This window comes from Tiliqua scincoides, chromosome 4 (assembly GCF_035046505.1).
Source record: "Tiliqua scincoides isolate rTilSci1 chromosome 4, rTilSci1.hap2, whole genome shotgun sequence".
In the NCBI taxonomy this organism is placed as follows: domain Eukaryota; kingdom Metazoa; phylum Chordata; class Lepidosauria; order Squamata; family Scincidae; genus Tiliqua; species Tiliqua scincoides.
This window is the reverse complement of record NC_089824.1, coordinates 163,595,850-163,618,038: the sequence shown is the minus strand read 5'-3', so window position 1 is coordinate 163,618,038 and position 22,189 is coordinate 163,595,850. Positions and strand designations below refer to the sequence as shown.

The 22,189-nt window shown below is 43.2% G+C and overlaps 1 long non-coding RNA gene across 1 annotated transcript; it reads left to right on the top strand.

Annotated features, from left to right (window-relative positions):
* The first annotated feature begins 15,723 nt into the window (after positions 1 to 15,723).
* On the top strand, positions 15,724 to 17,479 carry LOC136647915 (uncharacterized). The gene is made up of 3 exons (XR_010794310.1): positions 15,724 to 15,798; positions 16,028 to 16,194; positions 17,425 to 17,479. It is a non-coding gene; the product is annotated as an uncharacterized lncRNA (long non-coding RNA).
* Positions 17,480 to 22,189: the final 4,710 nt, after the last annotated feature.

Genomic DNA, 22,189 nt, shown 5'->3' with positions numbered 1-22,189 from the left:
CATTTATGTGGCAGGGACAACAGATAGGTACACCTTGGCGAAATGCATATTATCAGACATATTTATCGAAATCAAAACTTCTGTCTAAAACTGAGAGAACTATGCAGATACATAGATGTTCTAGTTCACAGTTTCTCTCAGGCTTCCAAATAGCAGTTTGCCATGTGGGAAAGGTTTGCCACCCTAGAAAGCCATTGCCAACCAGCATAGACAACACTGATCTAGATCAGGTCTGAACTTTTTGGCAAGAGGGCCACATCATCTCTCTCACACTGTGTCAGGGGCCGGGGGAAAAAAGAGAATTAATTTGCATTTAAAATTTGAATACATTTACATAAATGAATATATTAGAGATGGAACTTATATGAATGAATGATGGTCTCATAATAACTCAATGCCTATAAAAGCAAGGCTGGCCTTTTCTTCACTGCTGCTGCAGCAGCATCACAGACGTGAAACAGTAAGCAATGGATGGAGCCCTCATCTCAAAGCTCACGTGGGAAGTTGCGTCAGGCCTCACTCTGTGTAACAAGTGTAACACAAGTGTAACACAACTTGCCCTCACACTGAGAGAAGTTGCGTCAGGCCAGCACAGGCTCCAGCAAGTCTTTGGAGGGCCAGAGGCTTATTGGAGACTAGGAGCTCCCCGTGGGCCTGATTGGGAGTTCCTGAGGGCTGCAAGTGGCCCCCAGGCCAGGGTTTGGACACCCCTGATCTAGATGGATCAATGCTCTGAGCTGGTATAAAGCAGCAGCAACTCTCTCCATAACAACGAACTCCAGTTGTGCGTGCCAATCAGGCTGTAGCCAAAATGGGACCACCCACAAAAAAGATGCAGGGTTGAGGGTATTTATTGAACTCCGGAGATTTCTGGAAGCTCAAATATGAAGCGGTAAAAACACTTTGCTTCCTAGGGCAACTAGGGTTTAAGAGAGAGAGCCTGGATTCCTAGAGAGGTTTTGCAGTACTTGAAATACTTGTAGTTATATACTGCCTGGAAACTGGGTGGGACCAGGCAGGAGAAGAACTTTTATTTTCACCTTGCATAGTAGGATGCATTTGAAGTGCCCTGGAAAGTTGAGTGTGCAGAAGTTAGGGGAAGAGGAAGGAAATTATGGAGGGAGAGTGGGGACAAAGAAAGTGAAAAGGCCAGCACTGTAGCCTAGCAGTGGGATCAAGGATATGTTCACCTTGTAAGCCTTATGGAGGCTAGCAAAGTTTTAGTAGCAATGCTTGTTTTCAGTCACTAAGGACACAATTCTAACCAGGTCTACTCAGAAGTAAGTCCCATTTTGTTCAGTGGGGCTTACTATCAGGAAAGTGTGGTTAGGATTGCAGCCTAAGACTCAGAAGGTTTAAAACAAACTTAATACCTGTACTTCATTTATCAGATTCTACAGAAGACTTCCATTTAGGCTTCTAGTTCTGCAGAAACTCAGCTATAGTTAAGATGTGGCCTAAAATAGTCTCCAAGGAATTTGGTATAAACCAGTTACCTCTATGGGCTCTTTTCCATAAGCAGGACTTAATTTCATGAAGTTGTGGAAAAGAAGCTGGGAAAATTGAGTGGGGGTAGGGGGGGAGAAGCTCCCAAAAAATGCTTGCCGCCTTATAGTTTGATCTGGAGCATGTTTACCCTGAAATAAGCCCCAGGAAATCTAGTCAGACTTGCTGCAACAGAGATGTATATACTATTGCAACATTTTGTTGTGGGGTTCCTCTTGTATATTCATTTTTTTTTTTTTGTGATTTATAAGTATGTTCAGGAAATATTTTGTAAGCTAGAAGGAGTTTTTTTCTTCTTCTTCTTCCTTTCAGACAGTATGTACTAAAAATAATTGACATAGACATATGTGGTCAGGTGGGCTGGGAAACTTTGTGTGTGTGTGATTAAGTTTGGGAGCCTTACTTGCAGACTGCTGTCTCCCTCTGCTCCATCTTGCAATAGGTAAGCATGAATTGACAATGCTGTATGAAGGTTTTGCTGGGGCTTTTTAGTCTAGAAAAAAGGTGACTGAGGGGGAGGCATCATTGAGACATACAAAATTATACATGGGATGGATAGATTGAATAGAGGGATGTTCTTTTCCCTCTCACACAACACCAGAACCAGGGGACATCCACTAAAACGGAGTGTCGGGAAAGTTAGAACAAAGAAAGTATTTCTTTACCCAGTGTATAATTAGTCTGTGGAACTCTTTGTCACAGGATGTGGTGATGGTGTCTGGCCTAAATGCTTTTAAAAGGGAATTTGACAGATTTCTAGAAGAAAGTCCATCACAGGTTACAAGCCATGGTTATGTGCAAACTCCCTGTTTTAGAAGAAGGCTATCTCAGAATGCCAGGTGCAAGGTATGTTGTTGTCTTTTGTACTCCCTGGAGCCTCTGTGTGATACAGCAAGATGGACTAGATGGGCCTTTGGCCTGATCCAGTGGGGCTCTTATTTTCAAAACAAATTTAAAACACAATCCTATGCATGTCTACTGGAAGTAAAGCTCACTGATGTCAATGGGATCTATTCCCAAGTAAGTGTGTGTAGAATTGCAGCCTTAATTTGGTGGTTGTTCAGTTGGTCATTAGGTTATTATAAGTTTCCATATTCTACTGGTAAAGAAAAATATGGACGAGTGTTGTACCCTGTGAACATTTTTCTTAACTCTTTTAGCAATCTTAAGAAATGATCCAGATTAGCTGTGAGTGATCAGATGAAGTATTGTGCAGAGATATGTCCAAGCAGCTTTTTTAAAAAGGCGCCCAGGTAAACTGTAGTCATCTATTGTAAGTACAGCAATGCCCCGAGTATGTGGGCGTTCCATTCTTGCCTGCCCCCCCCCCCCAAAAACAAACAAACTGAAACTGAACAAGTTAGGGAACACTTCCTATAATATGTATAACCTATAACAAGACTGTGAAGCCCAAAACAAGGTAAAGCATGCTGGGTTGATACATTTAGGGCGTAATCCTAACCCACTTTCCAGCACCGACATAAGGGTAATGGAGCTCTGAGGTAAGGGAACAAGCATTCCCTTACTTTGAGGAGGCCTCCATGCCACCCAACTGCAGGATGCAGCACACGGTTCCACTGGCACTACTGTGTCAGTGCTGGAAAGTTTGTTATAATTTGGACCTTAATAAGTTGCTGAAGAGATGCAGTGTGAGAGAGATGGTGCTGTGGAAGGCTTTGCAGAAGCCAGATATGGTACTGTTTGCAGTGCTGCTCAAGGCCGCACATGTGCGGGGTCATGTACTCTGGATCACTGTATTTGGAGGCAGCACTGCGCTTTTTAATCCAGCCCTGAAGCCATTCAGGAAAGCTGTCTTTATGGAACTATTTAAGGCATACTCTGCCAGGAGCCCTAACTTGCCTGCCCTCTCATTCATGATAAACCAAGCAGGTACTTGCCTTGCTTGATAATAGCGCCTTTTTGCAGCTGTCTTCAGAAATCCACTTCTTTGTATGGTTTTTAAAAATATAATACTCCAGAGTATTTTTGGTCTTTGAATTTGGCAATCTCTCCTTAATGCTTCTGACTATGTCTGAGGGAGGGTGGTAGTAGATGTTTGCTTGTTCTTCATACATACACATCTCTGATGGAGCCCTGAGAAGCACAAAGCTTAGATTGTCACTGGCCCTGCTCAGTTGCCCTGAGGTCACAGACACACTAGGCGCAGTGTGTAACACAGCCGACACGAGTGGTGTCTGTTCCACCTTAAGCTCATCTTGCCAGGGCGGAAAATTAAATGGGTCGCCTTCAGTCCAAGGGGCCTGATGCTGAGAGCTGACTACAAAACAGAAATAGACTCACTGACTATTCCATATATGAACACAACCTCATTCTGTGTGGCAAAGCTTCAGTCAGAGACAGGAAACTAGCAAATGCAGGAGAAGGTGAAGTGTGTTAACTGTATTCAGCCTGCTGGTTCAGAGAATTAGGAAAACAAAGACAGTATGTGAAGACAGTATTTCTTGTTGGACCTCTTGTTGGTAAAGATATCACATGTTAAAACAGAATGTTGGAGGATGCCATATGCAGTTTTCTTTCTTTTCTTTTTTTAAATATGTCGTTTTCTAACTGGCCTTGAAAGTGTTTAAGCCAGGGGTGTCAAACATAAGGCCCGGGGGCCGGATGCAGCCAGCAGAAGCTTTTTATTCGGCCCTCAGGCTCTCAGCTGCTGAGCAGTGCTAAGGAGTTACTGCTGAAAGGGCAGCCCACATGAAAATTGGGCTCTCCCGTATCTTGAAATATGATCAAGATTTAAATATTTTCTCTTCTGTCATTTGCAATTAATGGGTCTTAAGTGAGGAAAAAGTGCTTATTTTTTATTATGGCCTGTTTAATAACATCACTTCCTGCCTAATGACATCACTTCCGGCCCTCAGCAGGTATCATGAATGCTATTCAGCCCTTTGTATGAATCAAGTTTGACACCCCTGGTTTAAGCATTGCAGCTTATTGATGATATTTAAACAGTACACTGAACCTGCATGTCACTTTCTCAGTTTGCTCACTGCACTAATACTCCTGAAAACATAGGACAGAGTTAAAAACTAAAGCAAGCCAACATAAATAGCATATTAAAAAATGACCTCCTTACAGTCAAACTATGTCAGTACCTTCCAACTGCTGACCAAAGGCCTCAGTAAAAAGCTAAGCCAAACATAATTTAGGGAGAATCACAGGTGCAGCTCCTGACGTTGTTTCACAAAACTGGAGCAATAATCAAAAAGGCTCTGCCCTGTACACCAGCCACCTTAAATAGGAAGAACCTGGATGAGAATCCTCAAAGATTACCTTTTCCGATGGATGGGCTCATATGGAGAGAAACACCCTCAGACATAGATCCCAGGCTAGTGCCTTGAATTGGGTTCAGAAGCTCAGGCCCCAGATATTCTCATGCCTGAGACAGTATGCCAAATTCTGCCCTCCCTCCCCCCTTGGTGATGTGCCAGCCTCTGCCCTACCCACTCCTTGGATCAGAAAAGGAAGAGGGGAAGAGAGGTGGGCTGTCTTCCCTGCTTCCTCTTTTGCTTTCCTTTTTCAATCCAGAAGGTGGGTGCCCTTTGCCAATGTTGCCTGATGCAACCAACTTAGTTGACCTTATGGATGGACTGGTCCTACAGAAGTTCACTGGTAGCCAAAACAGTTGATGCAGAACTGCATGCATGTCCCCCCACTGCCTACACCTGCTAATCATGAGGATGCAACTTTTTGCTACTGCAGCAGCAGCAGCAGCTTCAAGTGCAACCGTACATAGATAATATTATAGTCGTCAATCAGGAGACCTTTTTATCCATAAAATTATGTTTGCCTGATTGATAAGGAATAAGGAGTTCAGCATACTAAACCAAAAAGCAACCTGATTGAAGAATTCTATGTAATATGAAAACTTGATATACTGTATGTTCATCTTCAGTAGTTGGTCCATTTGTAATATTAACCTTGAGGAGTTCTAGCAGCTATTTAAGCAGGCAGCAGATCTCATTGGCCTCCTTAGTACAATATATGTAATATAGTGTATGTAGCACTTTGTGAAAATCAAAGCACTTTGAATTCATCTTCTTAGTGATCCCTAGAAGTTAGATCAATATTTTGGTTCCTGTATTGCAGACCAGAGACTGCATCTGTGAGGTTAATTTGCTGAAACCCAGTTAATGAGTTTGAGGGTTAGGTGAGATTTGAACTTGCAACTTCTGAGTGTACTGCTTACACCTGTAGCTGTTCTGCAGCTGTCATTGATTTGTCTATACTTAGTAGGGCTTAGAAAGCAAAGAAAAGATGTCCTTAGCTGAACATGAGAATTGTGTATCATGAGACATTTGCTTTGCCAAACATTCAATGTCTGACGAGTGAAAGTACTGAGAGTTCCTAGTTTTTTCCAAAGCTTTTCTAGATCATTTCTCTTCTTCTGGGTCTGTGGATTAAATGCTCATGCAGTACAATCCTAAACTCAATGTTTTTACTCAGCAGTCCAACTGAATTCAGCAAGGCTTACTTCAAATTAGCTGTGCATAGTACTGCAGCCTAAAGAGAATGCACAACTTTTTTTTCCTGGGGCTCTTCTGCTGCGACCAAAGCAACAGTGAGGATGAAGTGTATGAGGTTGAAAAAAGGTTGAAAAACCTTTTCAAAGTTAGGTTTTCTTCTTTTGTAGAACCTTCCTGAAATGGCTCATTCCCTGCTGTTTGCCACAGTTAGACATTTCATATACCGGTCACATATCTATTCTAAGATTTTCTTGAGTATCCTGTCCATTGCTTGCAGTAAATGAGTTGGATCCATGTACTCTGAATGTGGATATAAACACATGCACTGGAATGAATGAGAGTATTCAAGGCTCTGAAATACCTTGGCAAACCACCAACCTGTTTTTTTAAAAAAGGTGTTGGATACAAAGCTTTGGTTCATTTTTCTATGTAAAACACTAGTCAAGTAGCATTTAGGTCTTTTGATTGCAATACTTAGACATGGTACTGTATGTATTCTTTTGTTATCTGCCTTAAACCAGATAATCTCAGGTACACTGTTTCAATTTCCTCAGAGGAAGGACAGGACACAAATTTATAATAACTAACTAATAATAAAGTGTAGCATAGTGGCCCGATGAGTAAGCTGTGAGACAGGAAGTCACTGTGGCTTTGTGTTTCTCATAATGTTTTGTTGCAACCACAGCCATGCTCTGCAATCCTCCACCTCCAGAAAAATCTTAGAACTTAGAACTTCAAGAATGGTAAGCAGAAGTAGCAGCACTGGGCAGTTGGATGCAGAAACTTCTGGGCATGACTGTGGAAACAGACTTGCTGTCTTGCAGTCCTGAACGTACCATTTCTCTAGGAATTTTTTGCTGCTACCTCTGAAGGTTTAATTAAGAGATAAATTTATTAGTTACAGTTGGCAGCAAGAGACAGCCTTTCCCCAGAGCCTGGAGCTCGGCTCCCATCTGCTGCGTATTGCATGAGCCGGCTGTGTCCCAGTTTTAAGGCTTAGGGTCAGCAAATTGGTCTTCAGGTTCCCAGGTTGGTCAGGATAGAAAGGCTCATGTAGGCAAAGAGCTGCAGCAAATAATTGTTTTCAAGCAGCAAAAAGGAAGAAAAAAAGGAGGCGATTAACTGGAGTTCTTGAACACACAGTCCAAAACCCTATACATTCTGCACATATACACAGTTTTGGGGGTTTCAGAATTAATTTGCTTGCTTTATTCTGGCTTAAAATTATGTGTGCATGAGAGATGATACTGTATTTATAATTATTTTTTTCAAAGGTGCTGAGAGATTGTGCTGAGGGAAAAGGGGAAATGCAATGTTTAATTGCAGGGGCCAATAGAAGAAGGGAATTGAGCCCCATGAATAGATATAAGGAACTGTGTCAGGTGGTGAATGCCTGCTCAAACCACCTGACTTCAAAGTCTTAAGGAAACTGCTCTCATATTTGGTAGCGTCATCTGCAGCCATTGTAACTGGACGCTTGCTATTTTGCTACGTTGCTGTTTTCAGAATGATGAAGAAGCCATGGCCAGATTATATGATTAATGCTCACTGGCATTGCTAGGGCGGTGTGGGGGGCGCGGACCGCACCAGGTGATGCGCCGGGGGGTGATGCACCCTGGGGGGAGGATGTGCTAACATTGTGGGGTTAGGAGCTACCATATGCCATATGTTGGATGCAGAATGGCCAGCGGAACACAATGCAAAACACAGAATTGAAATAGCTCCTTTCCTTCAAAAGTTATGGCCAAAAAACCGGAAGGGAAAAAATGCATGGAGCCCTATGGAAAGTGAAAGTGAGCCATATTGCACGTTTACTCGTGATTAGGCACACTTGCCATAGTCCGTTGGAAAGGGCAGACTGAGAGGAATCCAACGACACCACAATGGTCCCGATCCAATGAATGCAGCCCCCCCAAAACACCCGAGAAGCTCCCCCCTCCCAGCTGCCAGTCTGAGCCAGAAACAAAGCCACATGGCCGCGTTTACTCGCGAGTAGGTGGACTTGCCTTAGTCGAGGCAGGCTGAGAGACTCCAAGGAAGGATTTGGACCTGGATGTTCCAGTAAGTCCAATACTAGAACCACTGTACCATCTTGGCTCTCTCAGTATGTACTGTCAGGGAAAAGCTTAATTGCACAAAGAAAGGAAATATCCAGTACTAACTGCCCTCAAAATTCTCTCACACACAGGGCTGGCCTTAGGACCTGCAAGGCCCAATGCAAAACACGTCTGTAGTATCCCTCACACCTGTGGGGCTCCCCTACTTACCAAGATGAGCAGTAATGGCGAAGCACATGCCAGTGGCATCACCACTAACTGCTTTGGGGGGACTATTTCAAGTCAATCAGACCCAGGAGCAAGTGGGAGGGCGGGCCGTCCAGTAGCAATGCTCTGCTTGCTGCATTCTCCTTGTGATGCCATGACATGGAAGATTCCATGCCAGAGCATCAGCTACAGAGGAGATGCCAGCTGTGGATGTGGCTGCAGCTGTGGGATCTCTGCTAGCTACCCCAGTGCAGCACTCAATGTGGCCAAATTGGTCAAATTGCCCTAATGTTGGCCCTCCTCACACAGATCAATTAGGTGTACTGTGCAAGTAAAAGAATAAGCAATCTAGTAACATGTTGTACAATGAAAATGCTTCTGTTGAATGAGGTATGCTGAGTGAACTAGGAGTGCATGTGGATTGCCAAAATAGTGATTGGGAAGATTTGTTTTTCCTTCAGTTGCTGGTGCATTTTCCTACTTACTTGGAGCAGAAGCTGCAGAATAGGATTCAGAACATCTTTAGAGGTTGTACTGTAGACACCTGCTTCCAAATATACTAGCCAAGGCTTGGGCAACAGCATGTCAGTATTGTCTTCATCACTGCAGAAGGTTAGAGCTAGTTAAGTATCTCTAGCAGCTCAGCAACAATGACAGGATGTCGTCTGACTTAGGAGAGAACCAAGATGCATAGCAGAATTGTGGGCAGAGACTCCTTTCTTTCTCTAAGTGGACAGGTTAGTCACAGTCCAGCATTTTATGTTTGCTGAGACGCATTCAGCTAAAAATATCAAGAGTAAACAATACTGGACCCCCTCATGCACACATCACATTCCACAGGCTGAGGGATGTTGTCATTGAGGGGAAGCTGGGACCAAGAAGACGCCCTAGTACCTTGAGTTTGTCATGATCTTTTTGCCAAGCTGTGTGTGTGTGTTTGTTGATCAAGAAATCAACCCACGGGTTCCTGCATTTGGGAAATTTGGGGATTTTTGCACTATGGGAATAACTATAGGTTTACCACAAACAGCTGCCTCAGCAAAATAGCTCGTTCAGAAACTGTAATTCTGTGGTTTGTGGCACAGAATGGAGAACAAGAGGGTGGGAGTAGTTCTAATCCCTGGATAGCCCTGGAACAACTGGTGCATGGCTTCCTCTTCATGCTTACCTGTCTTTTGTTGGATCTTTTGGGGATTCTGTACAGCGTCTGGGACAATGAGGCTCTTACACTGCTTGGGTTTACACTTCTGGGTTTTGCTACCTTGATCATGAGGGCACCAATCCATGCTAGGCTGAGGAGGCTCATGGGTATAATGAAGAATGAAGTTGTACACAAACCACCTTCAATTTGCCCTTTCCCTGGAAACCAAACAGTAGCTGGGGCCCATAAATCCTGACTAGCTCTTTCCCATTTATTTGGCACTGAGTTAAATCAAGAGGTAGAATTATTGCAGAGCCAATCATTAAAAAAGAATGGGTTAGTGGATAACCAGCTTTGTGTTTGCTAGCTCTCCATAGCTTGATTTGTCAGTGCTTACTCCTTGTTCTACTACCATCACACTTTCCCTGTGCCTCACTCTTAGTGGTCTTAGTGCTATTCTTGAAAAGCAAGAGTTGGGCCCCTCACCACAATGTCTAGACAAGCAGCTGAGTGATCCACAAGCAGTTTATTATGAGTTGCCACCTCCATCTCTGCCCCTGACTCAGCCTCATCCTGTTCCACAGTCCTGGGCTCTGTGTGTCTGTACATACAAACAGAAGTAAGTGGGTGGCTGTTCTATGAAAGGAGATTATATTTACTGCTGTTCTGGATGGTTCTTTGCTATCCATGGTAGTCAGAAGGGTGGCGGGCACCTTACCTGTTGTTTAGAGACATGGCGCTCAGCTTTCGATTGCTTGCGCTGAAAGCACTGGGGTTTTTCAAATGGAATAGAAGTTGAAGGTTGTTGCAAACTAACCTTTTATATTTTTGTCTCTCCCTTCTAATTTTTTTTTTTTAATTTGCGAGGAGAAAGGGCATAGCTCCAGAAAATATTTCAGTCCACATATGTTACCTCATGGAAAAAAATAATGCAGACTGTGGTTTGGTACCTCTACTGATTCTATGCCTAGTGATTAACTCTGAGGTTCTGAGGTAACTTGCAGCTTGATTTCTCTTACTGCAGCAGAAAACCCTAGTATAATGTTCTTCAACCTGTGGAAGAACAGCCTGTGGTCACAACCTGCGGTCACAACGTTTCATTTGGGGTGTCGAGGCAAACTTTCAAAGTCTGTGAAGAGATGGCTTGGATCCAATCCAATCATGGCACTGCCTTATCAAAACTGAGCTCTTGATATAACCCTGCACAGCCTCTTCTCCCTGCCTTGCCCCGCAGCTCCTAAGGCTGACCGTGCTTAGGCTGTTACCTCACAGGGTTGTTGTGAAGAAACAAGAGGGAGGGGGAAATGGGGGTGGTAGGGACAGATCAGGTCCTGGCAGGCAGGATCAGCAGTGAGTCCCCAGTCTCATACTTTATTTATTTATTGAATGGGGCTGTGGCTCAAAAAAGTTTGAAGACCATTGTACTAGTACTTTCAGTCCTAACATGGTATGTTCTGGGAGTGTGAAAGATTAAATGAGAGGAAATTATTTCCATTCTGCAGGGAATAGCAAGGTGGTTGTTGTGTGACTGGAAAAGTTTTAGTAAAGGAAGAACTGCCTCTGCACCCCACCCAGTTTTTTGCTGGGTGATTGCAGAATGATTTATTCTGTGGGCTCTGCTCCTTCTGTTTTCCTCTCATCTCCCCTTGCTGGAAGGCATCTGACCTTCACAGGTGAGGGCATGTGTTGCAAGGATACCAGCTATTTTAGCTTTCCTCTGTTTTTCCCCTGCACTAGGAGATGGACAGAATTTGTCATCTGCTCCAGCCACCACTGTGCCACACCTGAGGCTACCTCCCAGTGAGGTTAGCAACTTCAGTGTCTGGACAACAGCTCCTACCGTCACCAGTGTGGATGGCAATCCCATGATCACTTTGCATGTAAATGGCAGTACCTCAAGCCCACCTGAATCCTCAGCAGCTTCCACAGTCACCAACTTGAATATCACAACAGGACCAGTACAGACTACAGATAATATCACCAATAGCAGTGTTGACACTACTTCGCTTCTTACGCCAGCTGCAAACCAGTCCAACCTGGATGATGAAAACTCTGTCAGCACCATATCCTGGGCTGTTTCCAGTACTACCTTCACGGCTACAGAGCCCACTCAGTCAAAGGAGACAAGAGGTAAGACAGTGGATCGTCCAACTCTCTCCATGGCCTGTAATTTAATTATGAAGCAATTTGACCAGAATGTCCATTACCTTTGTAATGTAGATCATCTGAAAAGATTCTGTGAACCTAGCACCCACATCTGCCCCAATTGGGGGGCGTTACAAATAAAAGAGATAGATGTACGCTGAACTAGCACCGAAACACTGAGGTTCATAACTAGACACATCAATGCCATGGGTAGAATTAAAATCTCTTTGGTTTTTGAGCAACAATTACTATAATTCTAGAACTCTGTATTTTTTATACCTCCCACATATGAACTGGGAAGGCTGGTAGTGCATGTCCCTGCCAAGGAACAGCCGAAGCATGGCAAATAGTACCTACAACCTTTGCATTATTACGTATTTGTTAAAAGGAAATTATAAGATGGCTGCTGTATTTAAAGACTGAAAAGTAGTATTCATTTGTCATTGGTTCTGTCCACCATACTGTCACACCTAATACATCTCCACATTGAGGCTGGCAATTGGTAAACCTTAACTCTTTAACGTGCAAGCACAATCCTATCTTGTGCTGGAACGAGCAGGCCAGGAGGTCTGTGCTGTATCCAGCACAAGATTGGGGCCAGAAATGGCTCAGCCAGAGGCAAGGGGAAACTCTTCCCCTTACCCCTGCGTAAGCCATTGCAGCCCCAGTGGGTTTCCTTGGACCTACACCACCTCAGGAAGTGATGCAAGTCCAAGGAGAATGGAGTAGCTTGGAGTCATTCCACACTGCTTGGGGAACGGGGTTGGGATGTGGCATAACTGCTGGGTCCCAGCCCCGCTTCCTGTTCCCTGTCAGGGGGCCGGACCCCTGGAATGTCCTTCACCCACCTTCCCCCCGCCCCAGAATGCTTGCTCCCCACCCTCCCCAGACCCCTGCATCGGCCAAGCCCAGCCAGCACAACCTTTCCACGTGAGCACGGAGGTTGGATGCAGCCTCCATGAGCAGGAGCGCGTCCCTGAGGTGGCCCAGCCGACACACGAGGAGGCACTTTACAGCATGTTTGCAACCCTCCTGAGCCTAATTGATAGTTAAGATTGTGCTCTTAATTGATTTGCAGTTGATCTCTTGTATACATTATCTTTAGCAACAAGCAGAGGACCTCTTTGAAGCTCATTTTCCTTAATTGTCATGATCATGTTTAGGACAAATTGAATTAAAATGTTTGTTATTTAAAAGATTTATATACGTCATGCTTTCTGCTCAAAATGATCTTCAAGATGACTTGCAATTCAAAAACCTGACAATCATTAGTCCTGGGGCTAATGTCAGATATAGCATTTATAATGTTGAAGACAAAAATTAGGAGAACAAAATAAATTGAAGGCTACAGGGTAGTATAATTTAAAAGAGGCAAGAGAGATAAATTCACCCCAATATTGGATCTTGGCCACTCTCCTTTTTGAGAGAGCGACATGGAGCATCTTTCTGTTCCCATTCCTTTGTCTTTGGAATTGAGTATATTCACTCTCCCTCCCTCAATCGGAAATTATAAGATTGCAACCCTTATTTATGCGGATGACATTGTTTTATTATCCTGGAACAGGAAAGGACTTAAGAGAATTTTAAATAAGCTGCAAGATTTTAGTTATTCGGAGCAAATGAAGGTGAATTACACCAAATCTAAAATAGTGGTTTTTGGCAAGCGTTCACCTAAATTTAGCTGGCCTTTAGGTGATCGCAAGATTGAACAAGTCCCTGCCTTTAAATATTTGGGTGTATTTTTTGATGAAAGAAATAGCTGGAAACCCCAACTTCAAAATGTTAAAACATTAGCACAAAAATCAAGCTATGCTTTATTAAAAATTTTTCCATTCTAGAGGAGGCAACTTGGTAATTCCAGCTTTAAAGGTTTTTTCAGGGAGAGTAATTATCCAAATGCTATATGGTATTGAGATCTGGGGTATAAAGCAGAACAACGTACACATTCCCGAAGTTGCTCAGAATAAATTTTTGAGGCACATTTTGGCTGTTCCCCCAGGCACTCCGGCAGCATTTCTCAGAACGGAGACAGGCATGGTATCTATAAAGGCCAGGGCAGCCTTAGCCATAATTTCTTACTATAAGAGAATGTTGGTCATGCTGGAAAATCGTCTTCCTAAACTCTGTATGGCAGAGCAGTGGAGAAGTGGAGGTTGGGCTTCTTTAGTGCAAATGCTCCTAAAATCCAAAGCTCTTTCTACCGATATATTGTCTTTTCTGAAATAAAACCAATGCTGAGGGAAAGGATTTTTAAACTGGATAATGATCAGGATTTAGATTTAGTAAGATCTTCAAATTTTTCTCAGCTGTACCATTTTCTGAAATTAAGTCACTCGAGAGCACAATATTTATTCTCACTTACCTTTGCCTCTTTGAGAAAGGCGTTTACTGAACTGCGTTTTCAAACCATGCCAACGGCAGTTCTAGATGGCAGATATTTGTCCATTCCCAGGCATCTGAGATTTTGTATTTGTTGAGCAGGACAGATCGAGGATTTTGCACATTATCTGCTTTACTGCCAGCTTTAGCAAAACCCTAGGGAAAGATTTCTGGAGTCTATTTTGGCTACCCTACAAGGGGAGAATCCACAAATAAAATGGTGCTGGTTACTTTCTGACTGTGACCCATTGGTCACTTACAGCGTAGCATTGTTTGCTAAGGCTGCCAGAACTATTCGTGCCAATTACCTGGGGGAAATAGCGGTAGACTGTCAAGGAGACTCCTTAATATGATGGGTGTAGGTCCCTTAGTGCTTGATTTTGATTTATTTTATTACTGTTTGTATTTTGATGTATACCTGGACTGATATATTTATTTCATTGTGATGGCTATTAGCTAATACAATAAACAATTTTGACTTGAGGATATTCACTCCAGACATGACTAGGCCTTTGGTGAACAAAAGAAGAAATTTTATTCACTTCTGGTCCCACACACAACCCATTGAGAAGGGCCTGCTGTGTTCCTCCAAGTGTTCCTGGGGCAGGAAGGGTTAACAGTCCTCTTCAATGTAAAAAGCTTATTCCTTTTTTTCTGAGTATAAATCTGGGCAAAAAGAATAATTTTATATGAGCAAATGCACCGTAGCGGTCCCTCCATATAGGAAATGGTGGAATTAGGCCTGACCTAATTGTGAGGAGAAGCTCTGTGGCTGATGCATCAGAAGCTAATGACGTAAAGCACATATTGATGTAGGCATTGATCTCAGTAGCAGCTGTATCTGATGCTTTTGGACAGGCAATTGATTGCTGTGTGCTGGGATATTCCAAAAGACACTTCTGTGTACAGGGTTTGTCTGTGAACCTCTTCAGCTCATAAAAGGTAAACTGAACTGGGTCATCTCTCTCCTTGAGCTCCTGGATCACAGCTAATTCTTACCCTTGAGAAATAGCCTGTTTGGTGGAACAAAATAAAAAAACTACATTATTTTAAATGTGGTGTTTGGATTTTGTTTGTTTTAAATAGTAGTTCTGGCAAGTGCTGCCAGGATGAGGACTGTGACAAGAGGGAAGGGTAGTTTTAATTCTTTCCCTTCACATCTGATTCCCAAAGAAAATCCTCTGCCCTATCCACACTGCTGTTTGCCCTGCATGAGAGATTACCATTGGGGCCAATCTAGAATGTGAATGAATTACTCAGGCCCTACTCTGTACTGATGAGGAGAGCACAGAGGAGGTAATAACAGAGCATTTTCTCTATGTATCTCCTACCTCACTTGTACTGACTCACATGCAGTTTTCCATCATAACCAAAGTAGTGACAACAGTATGCTCATTAGTGTGCCCCAGTCCTTGCCAGCTGGAGATACTTCTCATACTACAGCCTGCTTTCCTCATGTACAAGAAATGTAGTAACATTAAGGGAGTGATTAGCTATGCTGGATTCTGCTTCCATTTATTTTTGAGCTGGGAAGAATTGGGATTAACATTTGGATGTCTCCTTGCAGGACCAACAGCTACTTCCCACTCAAACTCTTCCATATTTAGCACTCTGGGGCCTACAGAAGGGAGACCTGAAACCATGCCAGTAACAGACCATGAAGCCAACACAGAGGAGAACATGGCTGAATCCACATCAGCAGCAGGTGATGTTGTCACTGATAGCAGAGTGCCCACATTGGAGGGATCCACCACCACCACATTAACCCCCGAGGCAGAGTCCACACTCTCATCCCACAGCACTGAACCAGTGGAAACAGAGCAAACAGCTAACCACGTGCAAGAGAAGACACCTGTGTCAAATATTGAAGGTTATGGTGAAGGTACGTACTTCGTTTTCTTAACCTCCTTGCTAGCAACAGCTGTGAAAGAAAAGGAAAGGGTTTAGATGTACACTGGGGAAGCCAGGGATGAAAGTGTTTAGAAATAGTATTGTTTCAGGGCAACTTTAATCTAGGAAGTAGCAAGGATGTGTGTGGATTTGTCATTCTTGTCCTGAGGTCACCATTTGCATTTCATCACTTAATCATTATCTTCTGTTTGTTCATGCAGACCAGCCTAGTATGCCAACAGCCACTGCAGCAGGTGAGGACCCCCTGGTGATAGCTGTTATCTTCATCTTCATCATGACTGTAGGGATCCTTGCTTTTATGGGTTTCTTGAGGTACAGGCAGCGCAGCAGTCGGCTACAGTTCCGGCGCCTCCAGGACTTGCCTATGGTGAGTGTCTACAATGAATCCTTCCTGGCTGAGCCTCCACCCCAATCCCCTATATATACTTCTAGCGCCACTCCTTTATTATAACTCCCAGAAACAGGAACCATTACTCTGCATTGAGAATTTTGTTCCAGTACTCTTTAAGGCAGGAGTGTCAAACATAAGGCCAAAGGGCCAGATTCGGCCCACGGAAGCTCTTTATCTGACTCTCAGGCTCCCCCAGCACCATCACCAGCTACTCTCAGCCACTGCGCTGTGCTGAGGTGTCACTGCTGAAAGGGCAGCCCATGTGATATTTAGGCTCTTCCGTATCTTGAAAATATTAACGAGATTTGCACATTTTCATATTTGCAGTTAATGTGTTCCCAAGTAAGAAAAAGTGATACATTTCTGGTCATGATCTGCTTAATGACATCACTTCCTGCTTAATGACATCACTTCTGGCTGTCAGCACGCATTATAAATGCTATTCAGCCTGCTGTACTAAAGGAGTTTGGCACTCTTGCTTTAAGGCATTGTTCAAAGGTCATGATGTGCATGTAGGTGTGGGATCCATATGCTAGTTACACTGCATCCCATGAAGGAATTTCAGCAGCTGGAGGTCTCCTCAAGGTAAGGGGACATTTTTCTCCTTGTCCTGGAGTAAGCCCCAGCAGTTGCAATGGGTCAGCTTGGACCTGTGCCAGCGATATTATTGGCACAAGTCTGCATTGATCTGTGTCTATCAGGCCCAGGAAGGGGAAAAGGATACAGTGCATGCTGGTGCCACCAATCCCACCCCCCTCTTGGGGGCTTGATCTGTAGTAGAAATGTCACAGCCAAGATTCCAATTCCAAGCTTAATGGGCCATCTATGCCCTTTCTCATCAGAGTGAATGGGAGTCTCACTTGAGATCACAGTGCAATCCTAAGCATGTCTATTCAGAAGTAAGTCTCATTGAATTCAGTGGGACCTGCTTTCAGGAAAGAGAGTATAGGACTGCTGCCACACTCTTAATACCACTGCATCATAAAAACTAAGCTGTCCTGAGGTTGTCCATCTCTTTCCAAGATAGTGATTCTTTGTTATAGTAAGGGTATGGGTTTACTTCAGATGCTTGTGGAGTAACATGTTTCAGAATCATATTGGTGGCATGGATTGAGTGTGCTGCCTACTTGATGATACCCTTTACTTACACCTCCCCTCCCAGTGCAAGATTTGCATAATATTAACAGGGACTCCTTTTGCCCACAGGATGACATGATGGAGGAAACACCTCTTTCCCTCTACAGCTACTAACAACTGGAAGACCATTCTGCATTCAGATTCTGACAAATCAAGGAAAGCACAAAGCCTGTGAAAATCCTGATTGGGAAGAGAATCCTCCCATAAGATTTGGGGGCTGCTGTTGAACTGATTTGCACAGGACGCTAAAGTTGTGATCAAACGACTTACTTCTTTTAAAGAAACCTTTTTTAAAAAAATTCTTTCTTTAGGAATTGAAGCCAGGCTGACCCAGATCTTTCCCCATTACCTCTGTACTTTTGTGTTTGGGGAGACTTAGCTCTGTGAAAAGGACTTTCCACAAGATTTTAATGTGAGGGCTGCAGTGCTGTCAACAGTGCCAAGGAAGGCCTTGTTTGGATTGCCAGGAGCTGCACTGAGAGACTCTTGCACAAGAAGTGGACCTCCTTTGGCTGCAAGTCAGCCTAGTACAAGCCATGGAGTACGTTTATTTGTGAATGGAAATTCAATCATGCTGTGACTTGGAGATCCAGTTGGCTCCCTCTTGAATTTAGTAGGCTTTTAAAAAAATAATTTGCACTAATTTTTTTTAATCAATAGGATCCAAAGATGTTCCAGAGGATCTAAGCAGGAATACAAGGAGTAGCGGCTCTGTCCTTGCTAACCAAAGCAAACCTGGGTATTGCTGAAGAAGCATCCCCACCCTTATTGATGTTGCATTGATTTCAGGGGGGAATAAAGGCTGTTGTGCTTTTGGCAACAGTGTTCTGAGGGAGCAGTTTATTCCAAGAGTTTCCCAAGCAAACTGTGCCACTGTGGACAGTACTTTGTGGCACATAAAATGTCCAGCAGTTATTTTATGCTTGGTTCCTTAAGCATAGTAGCCTGGTCCTGTGGGGGCCATTTACCTCATCACCACCACAGAACTCTTTCATGATACCTGTTCTTATTACCTTAGCCATTGGAAGCTGTAACTAGCTGTTTATTTGCCTGCTTGCATTTACAGCCCTGGCAGATCAGAAGGGCCTTATGTTAGATTCTTGGCAGTTGCTTCCTGCTATTCACACAATATCCTAATAGTGTCTCCATTCCTCACCTCTTCTTCCTTACCTATTAAACCTCAAGGAATTGCTTTGTGCCTTGTCTGCCTAATCAAGTCCAGATGCTTGCACATGCCAAGGAATCAAGAAATTAAGATTCATCACCACCTCCTAAATTTACCATACAATCCCAAACATTATGGCACTTCTAAGAAGTCTTTGTAGCTGTGTAAAGGCTTGGTCCTTCCTTTCTGCTACCTTCAAGTTTTCATGGGACAACTTTCCTTGTACTGTATGGCTGTATAGAGGTGCTTTTAAAAATAATCCCATCTGCATTTCTGTCTTCTCCCATGGCTATCTTTCTTCACCATTGCTCATTTCCATCTTTAGTTTTTTTAAAGGCTTATCCACAAGAGTTAAGGAGACAGTATCTTCACATTGGACTGTTGATAACTGGTATAAAATAAATATTCATTTTTTTCCTTTAGATATTCCCAGATTGTTACTATATTCCCTCTTGGTTGAAGATTCTTAGGATGTAGGATTGATGAAATTCTGGAAGCTTCTGCTCAGCTCAGACTAATTGTGGTTTCTATAACTCTCACAAACCTCATCCTACAATGTTCAATGTCTCAACCTTTTTCACTACACTGCTGCTGTCCTGTCACACTCCCAGAAGAAAACACATTTTGTTCAGAGAGAAGTTAGAAAGCATATCAGGAATGAGAAGGATAAAGTTCAAGGTATGTGTACCTCACTCAAGATCCTTCATGAGTGTTTAAATATATGATGCTGTCTCAGACTGTTGGTCCATCTAAGGTCAGTATTATCTACACCAGGGGTCTCCAAACTTTTTGGTCAGAGGGCTGCATGAAATATCTGGCGCAGTGCTGAGGGCCGGAAAAAATTTAAATATAAAATTTAAATAAATTAGAGATGGAACTTAGATGAATGAATAAATTAATGAGTCAGCTCATTCACTTAACCTCTCCGGCCCTCAGAACACCCTCCAGATGCAATCAGAGCACAGCTCTGGTCATGTTCAGTCGAGTGGGCCAGAGGCTTTCAGGGGACAAGAGGCTGGCCACAGGCCGGATAGAGGCTTGCTGCAGGCCGCATCTGGCCCCCGGGGCAGGGTTTGAAGACCCCTGATCTACACCAATAATAATAGTGCAATTGCTCCACTTTCACTTTTTGAAGGCTGGGGAGTCCTGCGGAGGGTCATGCAGGGCTCCCTGCACCTCTGAAAGGCTGCAGCAAGGACTGGTAAGTACAGGTCCAGCCTTGTTATACACAGATTTGATTCAACACGAATGGTCACTGCAAATAAGAATGAATGTGCTGATCCCTGGAGAAGGGGAAAAATGCATCCCTTTAAAATCAGTTTTAAAAAATGAACAGTCCTTTAACAATAGCCTCCTTAATGAGAGAGAGAGAGAGAAGGCAGCTGGATGACAGTCCTTCTCTCTCCAGGCAACCCATCCCTTCCCCCTGAGCAAAGAAAGGTGATCACTTTGCATTGGTGAAGTGAGGGCTGAGTGAAGCGCCTCTCTAAGCACTTGGAGGAGAACTGATTGATGGATTGTCTTCTTAAGGACTCTTATCTTTCATCACAAAGGTCAGCAAGGCTGTTTTTAAATCACCGCAGCACTGGAACTTTGTTTTTAAAATGGATTTGGTTTAGTGTGTTTTTTTGCCATCCAAAAAGTTCTGGGAACGGAACCCACATGAATAATGAGGCTCAACCTGTACATGCTAGTCCCTGCAGCCCCCTTAGCGACACGATCCTGGTGTCGCTGCCTTCCCCCTGCCCCCACCCCTTAAGGGGAAATAGTCCAAGGCCCTCAGACTAGGGCATCAAGACGCCCTAGTTTGAGAAGCCCTGGGTTAGGCAATGAACATTTAAGAGATTTCCATTCAAAGAAAGTAAATTCCACCTCTGGCTGCCTTTGTTGTCTCCGCTATCTAATTGCTTTACCAAAGACACATGCATGCATACTCCCATGGGGAAGGAACTAGGTTGCAGCAGTTTGGATCTCTTTTTTATCTTGTGTCCCACCCATTTGTAGCTTCAAAGGTAACCACAGAGATTGAGTTCTACTCTCTTCCTAATGAAAATAATTATGTCTGAGCCTGGAATGAATAAAAACTAACCCAGAGGAGCCATCAAAGGCTTGAGCTGCCTTCAAAGGGACATATTAGGAGTTGGCACCTTGCCCATTTTGGCACAGTCAAACATGCTCCTTTGCTTGTGCAATGAAACCTCAAATACCCTTTTGGCCCAGCCCCAGGGGAGCTGCAGCACTAGAATCCACCCAGCTGCAAACCAGAGGGAAGCTGGAAAAAGCAGAAAGGGACTGATGAAGAGATTTTGCCTTCCTAAGAGGTAGTTACTTCTGGAGGTCAGGGCTGCAAACCTGGACCAACTATCTGAAAAGTGAGTCCAGCTGATCTTGTCGGGACATACTTCAGTATAAACAAGCAAAGAATTAGTTACAAAAACTTCCCTACTGTAATCTTTTGAGCAAGCTTGGGTTTTGGGGATCCTAGACCATCCTCTTAGATTGTGTGCCATTTCTTTGTTACCGCTATGAGTCTCACCACGTACCCTTGTGGCTTGTTTATGTTGGCTGGCTGCAACATAAGGCTTTTGTGTAAGCCAGCCTTACACAAAATAGGTGTTTATCTTGAGAGCTTCTTAAAACAGTACACTAAAAAATATAATTTCAGATTACAAAAAGCATATCAAGAGAACAGTTGCAATTCTATGTACACTTCCTTGTGCAAAACTCCATTGATCATAGTGGAACTTACTACCAAGTAAACATATGTAGGATTGTACTGTGAGAAAACATTTATCTTAAAATACTTTTTCAGAGGGCAGCATATTATTGCTGCCTAGAGAACACTGTTTATTAATAAATTTTGAATGGAGAGTTAAATGATTGAGCTGGGAGCAAAATGAAGCAAAGCTGGGAGCTTGTGAAGCAAAAAGAATAGCAAATTCTATTATGTTTGTGTAGTTCATCTTTAAATCAAAGCAAACAGGCACTGGAATCCAGACTAGCTAACCTCATGGTGTTACATAAGTGCAAGCCTATTATTATGACATCACTTAACAGAAGCAGCCACGGGGTTTTATTTCAAGCCAACATACATAGATTTGAGTTTTATTTTTAAAGATGATTAAAAGGTCACCAGCCACATGGAAAACACCATTTTTTCTACCACAGCCTCAGCAACCAACATTTTAAACAAGAACAAACTCTGCCCTTTGAATCTTATCAACTCTCACCTTCTTTTCCAAAGTCTATCACCAAAAACCTTCCTTGAATCACGAAAAACTGACAAGTCTAATTCAGACATGCCCTTCAAGCATTCCTGCAGGTAGTTACAGCACAATTCCATACATGTTTACTCAGAAATAATTCCCATTTTGTTCAATGGAGCTTATTCTCAGATAAGTGTAATTTGAAATGCAGCCTTACTATTTGTCTGCTCCTTGTATGTTACAAAGCATCACTTGTAGGAAAAATTCCAATGAGATTGTGTTTGTCTCTGTTAGCAGTGATATTCTTTTCAACATTACAAGAGCTCAGCTCAGAATCCAAGCTAACATCTTAGTTGTCTAAAAATCAGCAAAATACTACTGTACAGAATACAGATTGCAACAAGGGTTTAGGATTGTAGCTAAAAAGTGCTCTCTCTCAGGAAATATACTACACCCATGCTGT